At 37.3% G+C, this 24,475-nt stretch overlaps 1 non-coding gene across 1 annotated transcript; it reads left to right on the top strand.

The window, feature by feature from the left end:
- The first annotated feature begins 21,897 nt into the window (after nucleotides 1-21,897).
- LOC112714106 (small nucleolar RNA R71) lies at nucleotides 21,898-22,001 on the top strand. Its single transcript, XR_003159062.1, has one exon. It is a non-coding gene; the product is annotated as a small nucleolar RNA R71 (small nucleolar RNA).
- Nucleotides 22,002-24,475: the final 2,474 nt, after the last annotated feature.

Here is a 24,475-nt window from a genome sequence, read left to right as displayed (position 1 = left end):
CTAACACTTGTTCTAAAAAGGTGCTAAGAGACTAACCTGGTTTTGAACTGGGAAAAAAGTCACTTTATGGTGACTGAAGGGATCGTCCTTAGGCACAAGATTTCAAATAGAGGAATAGAGGTGGATCAAGCTAACGTTGAGGTAATTGAAAAATTACCACCACCTGCCAATGTTAAGGAAATCAGAAGCTTTCTGGGGCATGCAGGATTCTATAGGAGGTTTATAAAGGATTTTTCAAAAATTGCAAAACTTCTAAGTAATCTGCTAGCTGCTGACACGCCATTTATATTTGACACAAAGTGACTGCAGGCGTTTGAGACCCTGAAAGCCAAGCTGGTTACATCACCAGTTATTTCTGTACCAAAGTGGACATTACCATTCGAACTGATGTGTGATGCCAGTGACCATGCCATTGGTGCAGTATTGGGACAGAGGCATGACAAACTTCTGCATGTTATTTACTATGCCAACCGTGTCCTAAATGATGCACAGAAGAATTACACAACCACAGAAAAGGAATTGCTTGCAGTGGTTTATGCCTTTGACAAGTTCAGATCCTATTTGGTAGGATCAAAGGTGATTGTGTACACTGACCATGCTACTCTTAAATATCTACTCACAAAGCAGGATTCAAAACCCAGGCTTATAAGGTGGGTGCTGCTTTTGAAAGAGTTTGATATAGAAATAAGAGACAGAAAAGGGACAGAAAACCAAGTGGCAGATCACCTGTCTCGGATGGAACTAGTAGAAGGGGCGTCCCTCCCTATCACTGACATCGCTGAAACCTTTCCGGATGAGCAACTATTTGCCATTCAGGAAGTACCATGGTTTGCAGACATTGCAAACTATAAGGCTGCAAGGTTTATACCCAAGGAGTACAGCAGGCAGCAAACGAAAAAATTAATTTCTGATGCAAAGTACTACTTGTGGGATGAACCATATCTCTTTAAGAAATGTGCAGACAGAATAATCCGTAGGTGTGTGCCTAGAGAAGAAGCGTAGAGGATCCTTTGGCACTGCCATGTATCATATCGAGGACATTTCGGAAGTGAGTGAACAGCCATAAAAGTCCTCCAATGTGGCTTCTACTGGTCTACTCTCTATAAGGACTCCCTAGAGTTTGTACGAAACTGTGACAGTTGCCAGAGAGCTGGTAATCTGCCTCACGGTTATGCCATGCCTCAGCAAGGGATCTTAGAGATTGAATTATTTGACGTATGGGGTATTGACTTCGTGGGGCATTTCCCACCTTTATACTCAAACACTTATATTCTGGTGGCAGTAGACTATGTATCTAAATGGGTAGAGGCAATTGCAACACCCACTAGTGATACTAAAATAGTGATAAAGTTCCTCCAGAAACACATCTTCAGTAGATTTGGTGTCCCCAGAGCAATAATCAGTGATGTAGGCACTTATTTCTGCAATAAACAGCTTTACTCTACTATGGTCTGGTATGGAATTAGGCACAAGGTGGCAACTCTGTATCATCCACAAGCTGAGGTCTCTAATAGAGAATTAAGGAGGATCCTGGAACGGACTGTAATGGCTCGTACAAAGGATTGGGCAAAAGCTTGGATGATGCTCTGTGGGCATACAGAACAGCATTCAAGACTCCTCTAGGAACTTCTCCATACCAACTTGTGTATGGTAAGGCCTATCATTTGCCCGTGGAATTGGAACACAAGGCCTACTGGGCAACCAGATTCATAAACTTTGATGCCAAATTAGCTGGAGAGAAAAGATTGCTCCAGTTGAATAAGCTAGAGGAATTCAGACTCAATGCTTTCGAAAATGTAAAAATTTACAAGGAGAAAGAAAAAAGATGGCATGACAACAAATTGTCATCCAGAGTCTTTGAACCAGGACAAAAGGTCCTGCTATTCAACTCTAGACTCAGAATATTCCCTAGGAAATTAAAATCCCGGTGGAGGGGACCCTATGTGATTACAAGTGTGTTACCATATGGATATGTGGAGCTTCAAGATACTGACTCTGATAAAAGATTCATTGTTAATGGACAAAGAGTCAAACACTATCTTGAAAGTAATATTGAGCAACAATGCTCAAAACTGAGACTAGAATAACATTCAGTGAAGTCCAACTAAAGACAATAAAGAAGCGCTTGCTGGGAGGCAACCCAGCCATTGGTTAAGAATATCTATTTTTTTAGTAATTATAAGAGTTTGATAAAAATTAATCTTCCATTGCAGGAGTTCACAGAGTTACAAAAGAATTTAAAGCGGAAAACAGAGAAAAGATGCTCACTAGCAGAAAAACGCCAGTAAGGAGCATTTTTGCGCGTTAAACGCCAGAATGGGTGCCATTCTGGGCTTTTAACGCCAGACTTGCAACATCCGGGGCATTTAGAAAAATGCCCAGTGACAAAGGAATTCTGGCATTTAAACGCTAGCCAGGGTACCTAGTTGGGCGTTTAAACGCCCAGTAAGGAAGGAAAACTGGCATTTAAACTCCAGCCAGGGTACCTGGCTGGGCGTTTAAACGCCCAAAACAGACAACAATTGGGCATTAAACGCCCAAAATATGCTACTCCTGGGCGTTTAACGCCAGGAACATAGAGGGGAGGAGGTTCTTGTTCCCAACTCAGATTTTTTTTCAAATTTTAATATTTCTTTCAACATTGGAGTTAAAGTTGGAGTTAAAGGCCCAAACTGGCACCAAAGCTGGCGTTTAACTCCAAGAATAGCCTATGCACGTGAAAGCTCCAATGCTCAGCCCAAGCACACACCAAGTGGGCCCCAGAAGTGGATTTCTGCACTACCTATCTTAGTTTACTCATTTTCTGTAAACCTAGGTTACTAGTTGAGTATAAAAACTACTTTTAGAGATTTATTTTGTACCTCATGACATTTTCACATTTTACATTGTATCTCTACGGCATGAGTCTCTAAACTCCATTGTTGGGGGTGAGGAGCTCTGCTGTGTCTCGATGGATTAATGCAATTACCACTGCTTTCTATTCAATCACGCTTGCTTTCGTTCTAAGATATTCATTCGCACTTAAACATGATGAATGTGATGATCCATGACACTCATCACCATTCTCAACTTATGAATGCGTGCCTGACAACCACCTCTGTTCTATCTCTTGGGTTCCTGGTTCACAAATTTGAGTACCTCACCTGACAACAGAGTGTTCGAACTTGTGCATCCAAAGTCTTCGTGGTATAAGCTAGAATTATTGGTGGCCATTCCTGAGATCCGAAAAGTCTAAACTTTGTCTGTGGTATTCTGAGTAGGATCTGGGAAGGGATGACTGTGACGAGCTTCAAACTCGCGAGTGTTGGGCATAGTGACAGATGCAAAAAGATCACTGGATTTTATTCCAACATGATCGAGAACTAACAGATGATTAGTCGTGCGGTGACAGTGCACATGCACCATTTTCACTGAGAGGATGGAAAGTAGCCATTGACAATGGTGACACCCTACATACAGCTTGCCATGGAAGGAGCCTTGCATGCATGAAGAAGAAGACAGTAAGAAAGCAGAGATTCAGATGACAAAGTATCTCCAAAACCCCAACCTGTTCTCCATTTTTGAATCACAAGTACCTTTTATTTCATGCTCTTTTATTACATTGCAAACAAAAAACCCTTTTCATTATCAATCTCCTGACTAAGAGTTACAAGGTAATGATAGCTTGCTTCAAGCCGACAATCTCCGTGGGATCGACCCTTACTCATGTAAGGTATTACTTGGACGACCCAGTGCACTTGCTGGTTAGTTGTGCGGAATTGCAAGTGTGATTGCAATTTTGTGCACCACCAGGAAAGGTATAAAAGCTGGCATTCAATGCCAGAAATAGGTAGCACTCTGGCGTTAAATGCCAGTATTGCATACAGAGAGCGTTTACACGCCTAAATGGTGCACGGATGAGAAATCCTTGACACCTTAAGATCTGTGGACCCCACAGGATCCCCACTAATCTCAACTCATTCTCTCTCTCTCTCTCTCAACAGCCCATCACTAGAAAGAGGATGGAGCAAACAAGAGAGCTCACTCATGGACCTCAACAAGAGCATGAGGAAATTCCTCATCAACAAATCCCTGAGGTGCCTCAAGGGATGCATTTTCCTCCACATAACTATTGGGAGCAACTCAACACCTCTTTAGAAGGCTTGAGTTACAACATGGACCAACTAAGGGTGGAGCACCAAGAGCACTCCATCATTCTCCATGAGATTAGACGAGATCAAAGAGCTATGAGGGAGGAGCAACAAAGGCAAGAAAGAGACATAGAGGAGCTCAGGTGTTCCATTGGATCTTCAAGAGGAAGAACTAGCCGCAATCACTAAGGTGGACCTGTTCTTTGATTTCCTTGTTCTTATTTCGAGTAGGATCTGGGACAGATGCAAAAGGATCATTGGATCTTATTCCAACACGATCGAGAACCGACAGCTGATTAGCCATGCGGTAGCTGTGCCTGGTATTTTTCATCCGAGACGAGAAATCTGACAGTTGATTAGCCATACAGAAACCGTAGAGGACCATTTTCACTGAGAGGACGGGAGGTAGCCATTGATAATGGTGATCCCCAACATACAGCTTGCCATAGAAAGGAGTATGAATGATTGAATGAAGACAGTAGAAAAGCAGAGATTCAAAAGGAATAACGCATCTCCATACGCTTATCTGAAATTCCCACCATTGAATTACATAAGTATCTCTATCTTTATTTTATGTCTATTTATCTTTTAATTATCAAAGCATCATAACCATTTGAATACGCCTGACTGAGATTTACAAGATGACCATAGCTTGCTTCAAGCCAACAATCTCCATGGGATCGACCCTTACTCACGTAAGGTATTACTTGGACGACTCAGTGCACTTATTGGTTAGTTGTGTGGAATTGTGAGGAAAGTGTTGAGATTACAATCGCGTGCACCAAGTAATTTGGTGCCGTTGTTAGAGATCACAATTTTGTGCACAAATGAGTAGGACTAGTAGCTTTTTGCTTCTGAACAGTGTTGGCATCTCACTTTATCCTGTGAAGTTTAGAATGATTGGCAACCATAGGAACTCATAATTCAGATGTTGTTATTGATTCCACTAGTTTAATATGTTGATTCTTGAACACAACTACTTTATGAGTCTTGGCCGTGACCCTAAGCATTTTATTTTCCAATATTACCACCGGATACATAAATGCCACAGACACATAACTGGGTGAACCTTTTCAGATTGTGACTCAGCTTTGCTAGAGTCCCTAGTTAGAGGTGCCCAAAGTTCTTAAGCTCACTCTTTTTTTTCTTTGGATCACAACTTTAACCACTCAGTCTCAAGTTTTTCACTTGGACCTTCATGACACAAGCACATGGTTAGGGACAGCTTGATTAGCTGCTTAGGCCAGGATTTTATTCCTTTGGGCCCTCCTATCCACTGATGCTCAAAGCCTTGGATCCTCTTTATCCTTGCCTTTTAGTTTAAAGGGTTACTGGCTTTTTTCTCTTGCCTTTTGGTTTAAAGAGCTATTGGCTTTTTCTGCTTGCTTTTTCTTTTTCTTTCTTTTTATTCATTTTTTCCATTTTTTTTTCGCAAGCTTTGTGTTTTTCACTGCTTTTTCTTGCTTCAAGAATCAATTTTATGATTTTTCAGATTATCAATAACATTTCTCTTTTTTTATTATTCTTTCAAGAGCCACAATTTTAACATTCATAAACTTCACTATCAAAAATTATGCATTGTTCAAGCATTCATTCAGAAAACAAAAATTATTGCCACCACATCAAAATAATTAAACTATTTTCAAGAAAGAATTCGAAATTCATGTACTTCTTTTTCTTTTTCCGAAAGCATTTTTCATTTAAGAAAGGTGAAAGATTCATGGAACATTCATAGCGTTAAGAGATGGACACTAGACACTAATGATCATGTAATGAAGACACAAACATAGTCAAAACATAAAGCATAAAAACCGAAAACAGAAAAGAAAATAAACAAGGAGAATAAAGAACGGGTCCATCTTAGTAATGGTGGCTTCTTCTTCCTCTTGAAGAACCAATGGAGTTCTTGAGCTCTTCTATGTCTCTTCCTTGCCTTTGTTACTCTTCTCTCATGGCTCTTTGGTGAGGTCCATGAGAGGGCTCTCTTATTTGCTCCATCCTCTTTCTAGTGATGAGCTTTTGAGATGAATCTCTCCATCTCCCATGACTCAGAGTTAGAAGCAACTGCCTTCCCTTTCCTCTTCCTAGAGGTTTTTCCGGCCTTAGTTGCCATTAATGGTTATGGAAAAACAATAAGCAGATCTTTTTTCCACACCAAACTTAAAAAGTTTGCTCGTCCTCGAGCAAAATAAGATAGAAGGGAGTAAAAGAAGAATGATGCAATTGATTTTGAAAACTTATTACTGTATATAAGAAAAATTAAAAAGAGTTGAAAAGAATTTGAAAAGATATGTAAGTTTTGAAAACATTTTGGAAGGAATTGAAAAGAATTGAAAAAGTAAAAAGAATTGGAAAGATTATTAATTTTTTTGAAAATAGAAATTGAAAGATGAACGTTTAAAATATGTTTGATGCAAAAAAAAATTATGAATTAAAACATGAAAAATTGAAAAAAAATCGAATTGGAAACAAAATTACCTCCCTTGTGTCATCCTGGCATTAAACGCCCAAAATGCTATCCATTCTGGCATCTAACGCCCACTTGACTGCCTCTCTGGATGGGCGTTAAACGCCAGTAATCCTTCTTTACTGGACGTTTTTCTGAACGCCGAGAATGCTGCCTGCTTGGGCGTTAAACGCCCATTTTGCTATCTTACTGGCGTTTAAGCCTGTCCTCCAGGGTGTGCTATTTTTTATGTTGTTTTTTATTCCACTTTAATTCTGCAGCTATTTTTGTGACTCCACATGATCATCAACCTAAAGAAAATATAACATGGCAATGGCAAACAAATGTCTATAAAAAATAAATATAATTAAATAACATTGGGTTGCATCCCAATAAGCGCTTCTTTAACGTCAATAGCTTGACAGTAAGCTCTTAGAGAGTTTCACAGCGACTCAGAGCTTAATGGTGGCCTCCCAACACCAAACTTAGAGTTTGAATATGGGGGCTCTGCTTGACTCTGTATGGAGAGAATTGGATGAAGCTTTTCATGCTTCTTCTCCATGTTTACAGAAAAAGATCCTTGAGCCTTAAACATAAGGTAGTCCTCATTCAATTGAAGGACTAACTCTCCTCTGTCCACATCAATCACAGCCCTTGCTGTGGCTAGGAAGGGTCTTCCAAGGATGATGGATTCATCCTCATCCTTCCCAGTGTCTAGGATTATGAAGTCAGCAGGGATGTAAAGTCCTTTAACATTCACTAAGACATCCTCTACAAGTCCATAAGTTTGTTTTATTGATTCTTATAGCTTGTACCTCAAAGATCCCTAGTTTTTCCATTATAGAGAGTGGCCTGAGGTTTAGACATGACCCCAAGTCACACAGAGCCTTCTCACAGGTCATGGTGCCTATGGTACAAGGTATTAAGAATCTTCCAGGATCCGGTTTCTTCTAAGGTAATTCTTGCTGAACCAAGGCATTCAGTTCATTGATTTGCAATGGAGGTTCATCCTCCCAAGTCTCATTACCAAATAGCTTGGCATTCAGCTTCATGATTGCTCCAAGATACCAAGCAACTTGCTCCTCTATAGGTTTGGCCACTTTAGGTATATTGATGGCCTTGCACTCTCTCTTTGGATTCTCTTCTGTATTGCTTGGGAGAGTACTAGGAGGGTGTTCAGTAACTCTTTTACTCAGCTGACCTACTTGTGCCTCCAAATTTCTAATGAAGGACCTTGTTTCAATCATGAAACTGTAGTGGTCTTAGTTAGATTAGAGACTATGAAAGTCCATGAAGCTTGCAATTCTACTATATTAGAGAAACTAATTGAGGCTTAAGCTCAAAGTTGTTTGCTCCAATTACAGGAATTGAGATGCTTCTTCCATAGAAGTTAGAAGTTGGTGCAGTAAAGTCACCAAGCATCTTCCTTGCATCTCTAGCATTGTTATTAGGTTCGGCTGCCATATCTGCTTCTTTTTTAAAATTTTTTGCTAGGTCCTCTCCAGAGTGTTGTGCTTTAGCTTCTCTTAGCTTCCTCTTCAGAGTCCTTTCAGGTTCATGATCAGCTACAACAAGAATGTCTTCATCCCTATTCCTGCTCATATGAAAAAGAAGAGAATAGAAAAGAAGAGGAATCCTCTATGTCACAGTATAGAGATTCCTTTATGTGTCAGAGAAAAAGAAGAATAGAATGAAGAAAGAAGAAGAAATTTGAACACACAGAGAGAGAGAGAGGGGGGTTTGAATTATGAGTAGAAGAGAAGTGTTAGTAAATAAATAAAATAAATAAAAAGAGATGAGAGAGAAAGTATTCGAATATTAATTAAAAGAAAAGAAAAATATTTTTGTTTTTATTTTAATTATTGGTTAGTATTCGAAAATATTAAAAGAAATGAAATAAAATTAGAATTTAAAATAGTCAGTTAATTAAAAAGAATTTTGAAAAAGTGGCTAGTTGTTTTCGAAAAATGAGAAGTGGAAAAGTAGTTAGGTGGTTTTGAAAAAGATAATAAATAGTAAACTTTTTAAAATTAAAACAAACAAGTCAAGTAGTTAGTTGAAAAAGAAATTAAGAAGATTTGATTTTTGAAATTAAAGTTGATAAAATTATGAAATAAAATTAAGAAAAAGATTTTGAAAATTAATTTTAAAAAAATTTGAAAAAAAACATAAAAGAAAAATGAAAAATATTTGATTTTGAAAAAGATTTGAAAAGATAGAATTCTTAAACTAAAAATTTGACTTGACTAACAAGAAACAACTAAATTTTAAAAATCTTTGACTAACTCAACTCAAAATTCCGAAATTTTTGAGTAAAATAAGGAAAAGATATTATTTTGGATTTTTTTTGGATTAATGAAGAAAGAGAACAACAACAAAATGCACAAGACATAAAAATTTAAGATCAAAACAAATAATACATGCAAGAACACTTTGAATGTCAAGATGAACACCAAGAACACTTTGATGATCAAGATGAACATCAAGAACATATTTTTGAAAATTTTTAAGAAAAGAAAAACATGCAAGACACCAAACTTAAAAATTTTTAATGTTTAGACACCATGAATTCCAAAATGCACAAGAAAAACAAGAAAAGACACAAAACAAGAAAATTTAAAGATCAAACAAGAAAAATCATCAAGAACAACTTGAAGATCAAGAAGAACACAATGCATATATTTTTGAAATATTAAAGACACAACTCCGGTACAACTAACCAGCAAGTGCACTGGGTCGTCCAAGAAATAAAACCTTACGCGAGTAAAGGTCGATCCCACGGAGATTGCCGGCTTGAAGCAAGCTATGGTCATCTTGTAAATCTCAGTCAGGCGGATTCAAATGGTTATGGAGTTTTAATAATTTAAAAGATAAATAAGCATAAAATAAAGATAGAGATACTTATGTAATTCATTGGTGGGAATTTCAGATAAGTGTTTGGAGATGCGTTGTTACTTTTGAATCTCTGCTTTCCTATTGTCTTCATCCAATCCTTCATACTCATTTCTATGGCAAGCTGTATGTTGGGTGTCACCGTTGTCAACGGCTACTTCCCATCCTCTCAGTGAAAATGGTCCTCTACGGTTTCTGTACGGCTAATCAACTGTCAGATTTCTCGTCTCGGATGAAAAATACCATGCACAGATATCGTATGGCTAATCAGCTGTTGGTACTCGATCGTGTAGGAGTAGGATTTACTATCCTTTTGCGTCTGTCACCACACCCTGCAGTCGTGAGTTTGAAGCTCGTCACAGTCATTCCATCCCAGATCCTACTCGAAATACCACAGACAAGGTTTAGACTTTTCGAATCTCAGGAATGTTGCCAATGGATTCTAGCCTATACCACGAAAATTCTAATTTCGGATTTTGATGCCCCATTGTCAGAAAGGAGGTAATGTGAATCGTTGATTAAAAACCCAAGAGATATACATTCAAGCTTGTTTTCATGTAGAACGGAAGTGGTTGTCAATCACGCGTTCATAAGTGAGAATGGTGATGAGTGTCACATAATCATCACATTCATCATGTTCTTGTGTGTGAATGAATATCTTAGAATAAGAATTAGCATGAATTGAATAGAAAATAGTAGTACTTTGCATTAATACTCGAGGAACAGCAAAGCTCCACACCTCAATCTATGGTGTGTAGAAACTCCACTGTTGAAAATACATAAGTGAAAATAAGGTAGGCATGGCTGTGAGGCCAGCCTCCAATGTCTATGGACTAACAATGATCCAAGATGTTCCAAAAGCTCGTCCAAAGATCCCTAATACAATAGTAAAAAGTTCTATTTATACTAAACTAGTTACTAGGGTTACATAAACAAGTAAATGATGCAAAAATCCACTTCCGGGTCCACTTGGTGTGTCTTTGGGCTGAGCATTGAAGCTTTCACGTGTAGAGGTCTTCCTTGGAGTTAAACACCAGTTTGTAACTTGTTTCTGGCGTTTGACTCTAGCTTGCAACTTGTTTCTGGCGTTTAACGCCAGAATATGGCAGAACGCTGGCGTTGAACGCCAGTTTGTGTCGTCTAAACTCGAGCAAAGTATGGACTATTATATATTGCTGGAAAGCCCTGGATGTATACTTTCCAACGCAGCTGAGAGAGTGCCATTCGGACTACTGTAACTCCAAAAATTCCATTTCGAGTTCAGGGAGGTTAGAATCCAACAGCATCAGTAGTCCTTCTTCAGCCTCTGAATCAGATTTTTGCTCAGGTCCCTCAATTTCAGCCAGAAAATACCTGAAATCTCAGAAAAACACACAAACTCATAGTAAATTCCAGAAACGTGAATTTTGCTTAAAAACTAATAAAAATATACTAAAATCTAACTAAATCATACTAAAAACTATATGAAAACAATGCCAAAAAGCGTATAAATTATCCGCTCATCACAACACCAAACTTAAATTGTTGCTTGTCCCCAAGCAACTGAAAACAAAATAGGATAAAAAGAAGAGAACATACAATGAATCTCACAATATCAATGAAACTTTGTCCCAATTAGATGAACGGGGCTAGTAGCTTTTTGCTTCTGAACAGTTTCGGTATCTCACTTTATCCTTTGAAATTCAGAATGATTGGCATCTATAGAAACTAAAAATTTTAGATAGTGTTATTGATTCTCCTAGTTTAGTACGTTGATTCTTGAACACAGTTACTTTATGAGTCTTGATCGTGGCCCTAAGCACTTTGTTTTCCAGTATTACCACCGAATACATAAATGCCACAGACACATAATTGGGTGAACCTTTTCAGATTGTGACTTAGCTTTGCTAAAGTCCCAAATTAGAGGTGTGCAAAGTTCTTAAGCACACTCTTTTTTTTATGCTTTGGATCATGACTTTAACCACTCAGTCTCAAACTTTTCACTTGGACCTTCATGACACAAGCACATGGTTAGGGATAGCTTTATTTAACCGCTTAGGCCTAGATTTTATTTCCTTGGACCCTCCTATCCATTAATGCTCAAAGCCTTGGATCCTTTTTATCCTTACCTTTTGGTTTTAAGGGCTATTGGCTTTTTCTGCTTGCTTTTTCTTTTTCTTTCTTTTTCTTTTAATTTTCGCCACTTTTTTTTTCAAGCTTTCTTATTCACTGCTTTTTCTTGCTTTAAGAATCAATTTCATACTTTTTTAGATTATCAATAACATTTCTCCTTGTTCATCATTCTTTCAAGAGCCAACAATTTTAACATTCATAAACTTCACTATAAAAAATATGCACTGTTCAAGCATTCATTCAGAAAACAAAAAGTATTTCCACCACATCAAAATAATTAAACTAATTTCAAGATAAAATTTGAAATCCAAGTACTTCTTGTTCTTTTGTAATTAAGCACATTTTTCATTTAAGAGAGGTGACGGATTCATGGAATTATTCATAGCCTTAAGACATAGACACTAGACACTAATGATCATGTAGTGAAGACACAAAGCATAGCCAAACATAAAGCTCAAAACCGAAAACAGAAAAATAAATAGACAAGGAGATTAAGGAATGAGTCCACCTTAGTGAGGGTGGCATCTTCCTCTTGAAGAACCAATGGTGCTCTTAAGCTCCTCTATGTCTCTTCCTTGCCTTTGTTGCTCCTCTCTCATAGCTCTTTGGTCTTCTCTAATCTCATGGAAAATGATGGAGTGCTCTTGGTGCTCTACCCTTAGTTGGTCTATGTTGTAACTCAAGCCTTCCAAGGAGGTGTTGAGTTGTTCCCAATAGTTGTATGGAGGAAATTGTATCCCTTGAGGCATCTCAGGGATTTCTTGATGAGGATCTTCCTCATGCTCTTGTTAAGGTCCTTGAATGGGCTCTCTTGTTTGCTCCATCCTTTTCTTAGTGATGGGCTTGTCCTCTTCAATGAGGTTGTCTCCTTCTATGTCAATCCCAGCTAAATTGCTTAGATGACAAATGAGATGAGGAAAGGCTAACTTTGCCAAGGTGGATGACTTGTCAACCACCTTGTAGAGTTCTAGAGGTATGATCTCATGAACTTCCACTTCCTCCCCAATCATGATACTATGGATCATGATAGCCTAATCCACAGTCACTTCAGATCGGTTGCTAGTAGGAATGATAGAGCATTAGATGAACTCCAACCATCCTCTAGCCACAGGCTTAAGGTCCGGTCTTCTCAATTTAACCGGATTGCCTCTTGAGTCTCTTTTCCATTGAGCTCCTTCCACACATATGTCCACGAAGACTTCGTCCAACCTTTGGTTAAAGTTGACCATTCTAGTGTAGGGGTGTGCGTTTTCTTGCATCATTGGCAAGTGGAACGCCAACCTTATATTTTTTGGACTGAAATCTAAGTATTTCCCCCGAACCATTGTAAGCCAATTCTTTGGATTTGGGTTCATACTTTGATCATGGTTCCTAGTGATCCATGCATTGGCATAGAACTCTTGAACCATTAAGATCACGACTTGTTGAATGGGGTTGGAGAGAACTTTCCAAACTCTTCTTCGGATTTCATGTTGGATCTTCGGATACTCATTTTTCTTGAGCATGAAAGGGACCTCAGGGATCACCTTCTTTTTTGCCACAACTTCATAGAAGTGGTCTTGATGGACCTTTGAGATGAATCTCTCCGTGACTGAGAGGTGGAAGCTTTTGTCTTCCCTTTCCTTTCTAGAGGTTTTTCCGGCCTTAGATGCCATAAATGGTTATGGAAAAACAAAAAGCAATGCTTTTACCACACCAAACTTAAAATATTTGCTCGTTCTCGAGCAAAAGAAGAAAGAAAGAAGGGGGAGAAAAAGAAAATGGAGGAGATGGAGGGAGATAGTGGTTCGGCCAAGGGGTAGAAGTATTGGTGGTGATGTGTGAAAATGAAGGAGTGAAGAGGGGTTTATATAGGAGTGAGGGGGTTAGGTTTCGGCCATTAGGGTTGCGTATGGGAGGGAAAAGATTTTGAATTTTTAAAGTGAGGTAGGTGGGACTTTTATGGAAGAGGAGATGGATGTGTGTGGCGAAGAGGTGATGGGGAAGAGTGAATGAGTTGATTGGTGAGGGGTATTTGGGGAAGAGTGCTGTGGAAGGGTAGGAGACAGAGGGGGTAGGTGGGGGATCCTGTGGAGTCCACAGATCCTGAGGGATCAAGGATTTCTCATCCCTGCTCCAATTAGGCGTGTAAACGCCCTTAGTGTGCAATCATTGCGTTTAACACCAAACTGCTGCTTGTTTCTGGCGTTAAACGCCAGCTTTTATTCCTTTCCTGGCGTTAAACACCAAGCTGCAACATGTTTCTGGCGTTTAATGCCAGTTTATTGCTTCTTTCTGGCGTTTATCGCCCAATTTGGTGCTTCTTTCTGGCGTTTAACACTCAGAATGGTGCCAGACTGGGCGTTAAACGCACATTCTGCTACCCTTACTGGCGTTTAAATGCCAGTAAGTTTCTCCTCCAGGGTGTGCTATTTTTAATGCTATTTTTTATTTTTCTTGAATTTTTGCAATTGTTTTTGTGACTCCACATGATCATCAACCAAAAAAAAGAAAATAACATAGATAAATAAAATTGGGTTGCCTCCCAATAAGCGCTTCTTTAATGTTAGTAGCTTGACAGTGAGCTCTCATGGAGCCTCACAGATATTCAGAGCATTGTTGGGACCTCCCAACACCAAACTTAGAGTTTGGATGTGGGGGTTCAACACCAAACTTAGAGTTTGGTTGTGGCCTCCCAACACCAAACTTAGAGTTTGACTGTGGGGGGCTTTGTTTGACTCTGCATTGAGAGAAGCTTTTCATGCTTCCTCTCAATGGTTGCAGAGGGAGATCCTTGAGTTTTAAACACAAGATAGTCCTCATTCAATTGAAGGACCAACTCTCCTCTGTCAACATCAATTACAGCTTTTGCTGTGGCTAGGAAGGCTCTGCCAAGGATGATGGATTCATCCTTCTCCTTCCCAGTGTCTAGGATTATGAAATCAGCAGGGATGTAAAGGCCTTTGACCTTTACTAGCACGTCCTCTACCTGTCCATAAGCCTTTTTCATGGATTTGTCTGTGATGAGCGGATAATTTATACGCTTTTTGGCATTGTTTTTAGGTAGTTTTTAGTAAGTTCAAGCTACTTTTAGGGATGTTTTCATTAGTTTTTATGTTAAATTCACATTTCTGGACTTTACTATGAGTTTGTGTGTTTTTCTGTGATTTCAAGTAATTTCTGGCTGAAATTGAGGGACTTGAGCAAAACTCTGAAAAGGGCTGACAAAAGGACTGCTGATGCTGTTGGAATCTGACCTCCCTGCACTCGAAATGGATTTTCTGAAGCTACAGAACTCCAATTGGCGCGCTCTCAACGACGTTCGAAAGTAGACATCCAGAGCTTTCCAGCAATATATAATAGTCCATACTTTATTCGGAAATTGACGACGTAACTTGGCGTTGAACGCCAAGTACATGCTGCTGTCTGGAGTTAAACGCCAGAAAAACGTCATGATCCGGAGTTGAACGCCCAAAACACGTTATAACTTGGAGTTAACTCCAAGAGAAGCCTCAGCTTGTGGATAGACCAAGCTCAGCCCAAACATACACCAAGTGGGCCCCGGAAGTGGATTTATGCATCAATTACTTACTTCTGTAAACCCTAGTAGCTAGTTTATTATAAATAGAACTCTTTACTATCATATTATCATCTTGGTTTTGATCCCTGGATTGTATTTTGATCCAGTGACCACGTTTTGGGGGCTGGCCATTCGACCATGCCTGAACCTCTCTCACTTATGTATTTTCAACGGTGGAGTTTCTGCACACCATAGATTAAGGGTGTGGAGCTCTGCTGTACCTCAAGTTTCAATACAATTACTATTACTTTCTATTCAATTCTCTTTTATTCTTATTCCAAGATATACGTTGCACTTAACTTTGATGAATGTGATGATCCGTGACACTCATCATCATTCTCACCCATGAACGCGCGTGACTGACAACCACTTCCGTTCTACCTTAGGCCGGGCGCATATCTCTTAGATTCCCCAACAGAATCTTCGTGGTATAAGCTAGATAGATGGCGGCATTCATGAGGATCCGGAAAGTCTAAACCTTGTCTATGGTATTCCGAGTAGGATTCTGGGATTGAATGACTGTGACGAGCTTCAAACTCCTGAAGGCTGGGCGTGATGACAAGCGCAAAAGAATCAAGGGATTCTATTCCAACCTGATTGAGAACCGACAGATGATTAGCCGTGCTGTGACAGAGCATAGGAACGTTTTCACTGAGAGGATGGGATGTAGCCATTGACAACGGTGATGCCCTACATACAGCTTGCCATGGAAAGGAGTAAGAAGGATTGAGTTGAAGCAGTAGGAGAGCAGGCATCCTTGAGCCATACAGTACCTTCATTCGCTTATCTGAAATTCTCACCAATGAATCTGCATAAGTATTCTATCCCTTTTTATTTTCTGTTTATTATTTATTTTAAGAAAATCCATAATCAATTGGTTTAATCTGCCTAACTGAGATTTACAAGGTGACCATAGCTTGCTTCATACCAACAATCTCTGTGGGATCGACCCTTACTCACGTAAGGTTTATTACTTGGACGACCCAGTACACTTGCTCGTTAGTTGAACGGAGTTGTGAATTCAACTGGTGCCACAATAATAATTTCATACAACTTAAAGAATAGTGATCACAATTTCGTCCACCAAGTTTTTGGCGCCGTTGCCGGGGATTGTTCGAGTATGGACAACTGACGGTTCATCTTGTTGCTCAGATTAGGTAATTTTCTTTTCAAAAATCTTTTTCAAAAATTTTTCTTTTATTTTTCGTTTTTCCAAAAATATTTTCGAAAAAAAATAATAAAAATACAAAAAAAATCATAAAATCATAAAAACCAAAAATATTTTGTATTTCTTGTTTGAGTCTTGAGTCAATTTTTAAGTTTGGTGTCAATTGCATGCTTTAAAAAATTTTTCTTGCATTTTTTTGAAAATTCATGCATTCATGGTGTTCTTAATGATCTTCAAGTTGTTCTTGACAAGTCTTCTTGTTTGATCTTGAGGTTTTCTTGTTTTGTGTTGTTTGTTATTTTTCATATGCATTTTTCGTTTGTTAGAGTCCATGCATTAAAGATTTCTAAGTTTGGTGTCTTGCATGTTTTCTTTGCATAAAAAATTTTTCAAAATTATGTTCTTGATGTTCATCATGATCTTCAAAGTGTTCTTGGTGTTCATCTTGACATTCATAGTGTTCTTGCATGCATCTTGTGTTTTGATCCAAAATCTTTATGTTTTGGGTCATTTTTGTGTTTTTCTCTCTCATCATAAAAAAAAATTCAAAAAAATAAAAAATTTATCTTTTCCTTTTTTATCTCCTAATTTTCGAAAATTTGAGTTGACTTAGTCAAAAATTTTAAAAATTAGTTGTTTCTTACAAGTCAAGTCAAAGTTTCAATTTTAAAAATCTTATCTTTTCAAAACTTTTTCAAAAATTAAATCTTTTCCTTTTTTTATTAATTTTCGAAATTTTTTTAAAATATTTTTCAAAATCTTTTTCTTATCTTTTACATCATATTTTCGAAAATTTGCTAACAAGTAAATGTGATTGATTCAAAAATTTGAAGTTTGTTACTTTCTTGTTAAGAAAGGTTCAATCTTTAAATTCTAGAATCTTATCTTTTAGTTTCTTGTTAGTTAAGTAATTAATTTTAATTTTAAAAATTAAATCTTTTTCAAAACTAATTTCAATCATATATTTTTAAAACCATATCTTTTAAAATCATATCTTTTCAAAAAAAATATCTTTTTAATCTTATCTTTTCATATCTTTTTATGTTATCTAATTATCTTATCTTTTTATCTTATCTTTTTCAAAATTTTATCTTTTTCAAAATTTGATTTCAAAATATCTTATCTAACTTATTTTCTTATCTTTTTCAAATTTGACTTTTTGGTTGTTTCTTATCTTTTTCAAAACCACCTAACTACCTTTCCCTCTCTAATTTTCGAAAATACCTCCCTCTTTTTCAAAAAATTCTTTTTAATTAACTAATTGTTTCAAGTTTTAATTTTAATTTTAATTCATCTTTAATTTTCGAAATTACTAACTCCTTTTCAAAAATATTTTTGAAAATCCCTCTCTCATCTTCTTCTATTTATTTATTTATTTACTAACACTTCTCTTCATCTCTTATCACCTCCCCTATCCTTACTCTTTATACAGACTATTCATCCCTCTCCTTCCATTATCCCCTTTCTTCTTCTACTAATAATAAGGATCCTCTTTACTATGACATAGAAGATTCCTCTTCCTTTTCTTTTCCTCTTCTCTTTCATATGAGCAGGAACAAGGAAAAAGGCATTCTTGTTGAAGCTGATCCAGAACCTGAAAGGACTCTGAAGAGGAAACTAAGAGAAACTAAATTACAACAATTCAGAGACATAGTAGAGCTCAAGGACATCAATGGTCCTTCAAGAAGGCGCCACCCTCACTAAGGTGGACTCATTCCTTGTTCTTAAATTTTTCTTCTGCTTTTCATTTTTTTTATGTTATATGTTTATCTATACTTGTGTCTTTATTACATGATCATTAGTAGTTAGTAACTATGTCTTAAAGCTATGAATAATTCCATGAATCCTTCACCTCTCTTAAATGAAAAATGTTTTTAATTCAAAAAGAACAAGAAGTACATGAATTTCAAATTTATCCTTGAATTTAGTTTAATTATATTGATGTGGTGACAATACTTCTTGCTTTCTGAATGAATGCTTAAACAGTGCATATTTTTTATCTTGTTGTTTATGAATGTTAAAATTGTTGGCTCTTAAAAGAATGATGAACAAGGAGAAATGTTATTGACAATCTGAAAAATCATGAATTTGATTCTTGAAGCAAGAAAAAGCAGTGAATGGCGAAAAAAAATAAATAAATAAAAAAATAATTGGCGAAAAAAATATATTTTGAAAAAAAAAGAGAAAAAGCAAGTAAAAAAAGCCAATAGCCCTTAAAACCAAAAGGCAAGGGTAAAAAGGATCCAAAGCAAAAGAGTGTGCTTAAGAGCTCTGGACACCACTAACTGGGGACTCTAGCAAAGCTGAGTCACAATCTGAAAAGGTTCACCCAGTTATGTGTCTGTGGCATTTATGTATCCGGTGGTAATACTGGAAAACAAAGTGCTTAGGGCCACGGCCAAGACTCATAAGTAGCTGTGTTCAAGAATCAACATGCTTAACTAGGAAAGTCAATAACACTATCCGAAATTCTAAGTTCCTAGAGAAGCCAATCATTCTGAACTTCAAAGGAAAAAGTGAGATGCCAAAACTGTTCAGAAGCAAAAAGCTACAAGTCCCGCTCATCTAATTATAATTAATATTCATTGATATTCTGGAATTTATAGTATATTCTCTTCTTTTTATCCTATTTGATTTTCAGTTGCTTGGGGACAAGCAACAATTTAAGTTTGGTGTTGTGATGAGCGGATAATTTATACGCTTTTTGGCATTGTTTTTAGGTAGTTTTTAGTAAGTTCAAGCTACTTTTAGGGATGTTTTCATTAGTTTTTATGTTAAATTCACATTTCTGGACTTTACTATGAGTTTGTGTGTTTTTCTGTGATTTCAGGTAATTTCTGGCTGAAATTGAGGGACTTGAGCAAAACTCTGAAAAGGGCTGACAAAAGGACTGCTGATGCTGTTGGAATCTGACCTCCCTGCACTCGAAATGGATTTTCTGGAGCTACAGAACTCCAATTGGAGCGCTCTCAACGACGTTGGAAAGTAGACATTTAGAGCTTTCCAGTAATATATAATAGTTCATACTTTATTCGGAAATTGACGACGTAACTTGGCGTTGAACGCCAAGTACATGCTGCTGTCTGGAGTTAAACGCCAGAAAAACGTCATGATCCGGAGTTGAACGCCCAAAACACATTATAACTTGGAGTTCAACTCCAAGAGAAGCCTCAGCTTGTGGATAGACCAAGCTCAGCCCAAACATACACCAAGTGGGCCCCGGAAGTGGATTTATGCATCAATTACTTACTTCTGTAAACCCTAGTAGCTAGTTTATTATAAATAGAACTCTTTACTATCATATTATCATCTTGGTTTTGATCCCTGGATTGTATTTTGATCCAGTGACCACGTTTTGGGGGCTGGCCATTCGACCATGCCTGAACCTCTCTCACTTATGTATTTTCAACGGTGGAGTTTCTGCACACCATAGATTAAGGGTGTGGAGCTCTGCTGTACCTCAAGTTTCAATACAATTACTATTACTTTCTATTCAATTCTCTTTTATTCTTATTCCAAGATATACGTTGCACTTAACTTTGATGAATGTGATGATCCGTGACACTCATCATCATTCTCACCCATGAACGCGCGTGACTGACAACCACTTCCGTTCTACCTTAGGCCGGGCGCATATCTCTTAGATTCCCCAACAGAATCTTCGTGGTATAAGCTAGATAGATGGCGGCATTCATGAGGATCCGGAAAGTCTAAACCTTGTCTATGGTATTCCGAGTAGGATTCTGGGATTGAATGACTGTGACGAGCTTCAAACTCCTGAAGGCTGGGCGTGATGACAAGCGCAAAAGAATCAAGGGATTCTATTCCAACCTGATTGAGAACCGACAGATGATTAGCCGTGCTGTGACAGAGCATAGGAACGTTTTCACTGAGAGGATGGGATGTAGCCATTGACAACGGTGATGCCCTACATACAGCTTGCCATGGAAAGGAGTAAGAAGAATTGAGTTGAAGCAGTGGGAGAGCAGGCGTCCTTGAGCCATACAGTACCTTCATTCGCTTATCTAAAATTCTCACCAATGAATCTGCATAAGTATTCTATCCCTTTTTATTTTCTGTTTATTATTTATTTTAAGAAAATCCATAATCAATTGGTTTAATCTGCCTAACTGAGATTTACAAGGTGACCATAGCTTGCTTCATACCAACAATCTCTGTGGGATCGACCCTTACTCACGTAAGGTTTATTACTTGGACGACCCAGTACACTTGCTGGTTAGTTGAACTGAGTTGTGAATTCAACTGGTGCCACAATAATAATTTCATACAACTTAAAGAATAGTGATCACAATTTCGTCCACCAGTCTGCCATCTCTAATGAGAATTTGGCAACCTATACCTCAAAGATTTCCAGTTTCTCCATTACAGAGAGTGGCATTAAGTTTATGCCTGACCCCAAGTCACATAGAGCCTTCTCAAAGGTCATGGTGCCTATGGTACAGGGAATTAAGAATTTACCAGGATCCTATTTCTTTTGAGGTAATGTCTGCCTAACCAAGTCATTCAGTTCATTGGTGAGCAAGGGGGTTCATCCACCCAATTCTCATTGCCAAATAACTTGGCATTCAACTTCATGATTGCTCCAAAGTACTTGGCAACTTACTCTTCAGTAATATCTTCATCCTCTTCAGAGGAGGAATAGTCATCAGAGCTCATGAATAGCAGAAGTAGGTTCAATGGAATCTCTATGGTCTCTAGATGAGCCTCAGATTCCTTAGGTTCCTCAAATAGGAACTCCTTTTTTTTCATGTGGTCTTTCTCACTGGGATTCACGTCATCCTCCTCCTCTCTAGGTTCGGCCACACCAAGTAAGGTTATGGCCTTGCACTCTCTCTTTGGATTCTCTTCTGTATTGCTTAGGAGAGTACCAGGAGGAGTTTCAGTGACTCTTTTACTCAGCTGGCCCACTTGTGCCTCCAAATTTCTAATGGAGGACCTTGTTTCATTCATGAAACTTAGAGTGGCCTTAGATAGATCAGAGACTATGTTTGCTAAGCTAGAGGGGCTCCGCTCAAAATTCTCTGTCTGTTGCTGAGAGGATGATGGAAAAGGCTTGCTATTGCTAAACCTGTTTTTTCCACCATTATTAATGCCTTGTTGGGGCTTTTGTTGATCCTTCCATGAGAAATTCGGATGATTTCTCCATGAGAGATTATAGGTGTTTCCATAGGCTTCACCCATGTAATTCACCTCTGCCATTGTAGGGTTCTCAGGATCATAAGCTTCTTCTTCAGAAGATGCTTCTTTAGTACTGTTGGATGCATTTTGTAATCCATTCAGACTCTGAGAAATCAAATTGACTTGTTGAGTCAAGATTTTGTTCTGAGCCAATATGGCATTCAGAGCATCAATTTCAAGAACTCCCTTCCTCTGAGACATCCCATTACTCACAGGATTCCTTTCAGAAGTATACATGAACTGGTTATTTGCAACCATGTCAATGAGTTCCTGAGCTTCTGCAGGCATTTTCTTCAAGTGAATGGATCCACCTGCAGAATGGTCTAATGACATCTTAGACAATTCAGACAGACCATCATAGAATATATCTAGGATGGTCCATTCTGAGAGCATGTCAGAAGGACACTTTTTGGTTAGTTGCTTGTATCTTTCCCAAGCTTCATAGAGGGATTCACCTTCTTTCTGCCTGAAGGTTTAAACATCTACTCTAAGCTTGCTCAGCTTTTGAGGAGGAAAGAACTTGGCTAAGAAAGTCGTGACCAGCTTATCCCAAGAGTTCAGGCTATCTTTATGTTGAGAGTCCAACCATGTTCTAGCTCTGTCTCTTATAGCAAATGGGAAAAGCATAAGCTTGTATACCTCAGGATCAACTCCATTGGTCTTAACAGTATCACAGATCTGCAAGAATTCAGTTAAAAACTGAAAAGGATCTTCTGATGGAAGTCCATGAAACTTGCAATTCTGTTGCATTAGAGAAACTAATTGAGGCTTTAGCTCAAAATTGTTTGCTCCAATGGCAGGAATTGAGATGCTTCTTCCATGGAAGTTAGAATTTGGTGCAGTGAAGTCACCAAGCATCTTCCTTGCATTGTTGTTGGGTCGGCCATTACTTCCTTTTCGAGATTCTCTGTAAGGTTTCCTCTGGATTGTTGTGCTTTAGCTTCTCTTAGCTTCTTCTTCAGAGTCCTTTCAGGTTCAAGATCTACTTCAACATGAATGTTCTTGTCCTTGCTCCTACTCATATGGAAAAGAAGTGAACAGAAAAGAAGAGGAATTCTCTATGTCACAGTATCGAGATTCCTTTATGTGAGTAGAAGAATAAGAATCAAGGAAGAAGAAGAAAAAATTCGAACACAGAGAAGGGAGGGGTTCAAATTTTGAGAAGAGAAGTGTTAGTAAATAAATAAAATAAATAGAAAGAGAGAGAGGGAAATTCGAAAATTAGAAGAAAAGAAAAGAGAAATATTTTTGTTTTTATCTTAAAATTAGTTAGTATTCAAAAATTAAGAGAATAAATAAAATTAAAATTAAAAATTTGAAACAATTAGTTAATTGAAAAAGGTTTGAAAATCAATTTTGAAAAGATAAGAAGTTAGAAAAGATTTTGAAATTGATTTTGAAAATATATGATTTGAAAAAGATATGTTTGAAAAGATATGATTGAAAATATATGATTGAGATTTATTTTGAAAAAGATTTGAAGGGGAAATTAAAAAGACTTGATTTTTTAAAATTAAAATTGATTACTTGACTAACAAGAAACTAAAAGATATGATTCTAGAATTTAAAGATTGAACCTTTCTTAACAAGAAAGTAACCAACTTCAAATTTTTGAATCAATCACATTAATTGTTAGTAAAGTTTTCGAAAATTATGAAATAAAATTAAGAAAAAGATTTTGAAAATCAATTTTTAAAATTTTCGAAAATATAAAAGAAAAATGAAAAAGATTTGATTTTGAAAAAGATTTTAAAAAAATAAATTTTGAAATTGAAATCTTGACTTGACTAACAAGAAACAACTAATTCTTAAAAATTTTTTACTAAGTCAACCCAAAGATTTTGAAATTTATGAGAGAAATAAGGGAAAGATATTTTTTTGATTTTTTTAATTTAATGAGGAAAGAGAAAAACCACAAAATGACTCAACACATAAAAATTTTGGATTAAAATAAATGATGCATGCAAGAACACTATGAATGTCAAGATGAACACCAAGAACACTTTGAAGATCAAGATGAACATCAAGACTTATTTTTGAAAAATTTTCAAGAAAAGAAAAACATGCAAGACACCAAACTTAGAAATTTTTAATGGTTAGACACTAACAAAACAAGAATGCATATGAAAAACAAGAAAAGATACAAAACAAGAAAATTTAAAGATCAAACAAGAAGACTTACCGAGAACAACTTGAAGATCATGAAGAACACCATGCATGAGTTTTCGAAAATTTTTTAAAAAAATAGAAATATGCAATTGGCACCAAACTTGAAAATTGACTCTAGACTCAAACAAGAAGCACAAAATATTTTTGATTTTATGATTTTATTAATTTTTTTTATTTTTCGAAAATAAGAAACAAAAAGCTTAAAAATAAAATAAAATTACCTAATCTGAGCAACAAAATGAACCGTTAGTTGTCCAAACTCGAACAATCCCTAGCAACGGCGCCAAAAACTTGGTGCACGGAATTATGATCTTAATGGCGCCAACAACTTTATTACGCACAATTGTAATCTTAACTCTTTTTCACAACTTCGCACAACTAACCAGCAAGTGCATTGGGTCGTCCAAGTATTAAACCTTACGTGAGTAAGGGTCGATCCCACGGAGATTGTCGGCTTGAAGCAAGCTATGGTCATCTTGTAAATCTCAGTCAGGCAGATTCAAATGATTATGGAGTTTTATTAATTTAAAAGATAAATAAGCATAAAATAAAGATAGACATACTTATGTAATTCATTGGTGGGAATTTCAGATAAGTGTTTGGAGATGCGTTGTTCCTCCTGAATCTCTGCTTTTCTATTGCCTTCATGCAATCCTTCATACTCCTTTCTATGGCAAGATGTATGTTGGGTGGCACCGTTGTCAATGGCTACTTCCCGTCCTCTCAGTGAAAATGATCCTCTACGGTTTCTGTACGGCTAATCAACTGTCGAATTTCTCGTCTCGGATGAAAAATACCAT

Source organism: Arachis hypogaea, chromosome 9 (assembly GCF_003086295.3).
Source record: "Arachis hypogaea cultivar Tifrunner chromosome 9, arahy.Tifrunner.gnm2.J5K5, whole genome shotgun sequence".
In the NCBI taxonomy this organism is placed as follows: Eukaryota; Viridiplantae; Streptophyta; class Magnoliopsida; order Fabales; family Fabaceae; genus Arachis; species Arachis hypogaea.
The sequence above is the reverse complement of the archived record's forward strand: the minus strand, read 5'-3'. Positions and strand labels throughout refer to the sequence as shown.